General features: G+C 63.5%; 1 protein-coding gene across 9 annotated transcripts in view; it reads right to left on the bottom strand.

The window, feature by feature from the left end:
* The window catches only part of LOC102675465 (gamma-aminobutyric acid receptor subunit beta), a 94,722-nt gene extending 94,695 nt beyond the window's left edge, over positions 1-27 (bottom strand). For all 9 annotated transcript variants that reach the window (XM_006618940.2, XM_031512060.1, XM_006618939.2 and 6 more), the window contains exon 1: positions 23-27. The gene's annotated coding sequence lies outside the window, so the exon portion shown is untranslated. The remainder of the gene's footprint in view (positions 1-22) is intronic.
* Between the last annotated feature and the right edge of the window lie 214 nt (positions 28-241).

A 241-nucleotide genomic window follows, 5' to 3' on the forward strand; every position in this document is an offset into this window, starting at 1 on the left:
CCTCCCCCTCCCTCCACCCCACACCCGACCGGGTCGGGATCTCGCCGATGACGTTATCATTATAGCGTGGCCGTTATTAGCGTAGCGTGCGGAGGAACGACGCTTGCGCGAGAGATCAAAACCAGCGGGTTCTATGTCGCCTGGGATGATGGCTCGTGGCCCGTCTATTGATCTTGGCCACCGTTGCGCGCCGGAACCGAGGCGCGCTCTCTCTCCTCGCACGCGTTGCTCGCCTCGTCCC

Source organism: Apis dorsata, unplaced genomic scaffold (assembly GCF_000469605.1).
Source record: "Apis dorsata unplaced genomic scaffold, Apis dorsata 1.3 scaffold_382, whole genome shotgun sequence".
In the NCBI taxonomy this organism is placed as follows: domain Eukaryota; kingdom Metazoa; phylum Arthropoda; class Insecta; order Hymenoptera; family Apidae; genus Apis; species Apis dorsata.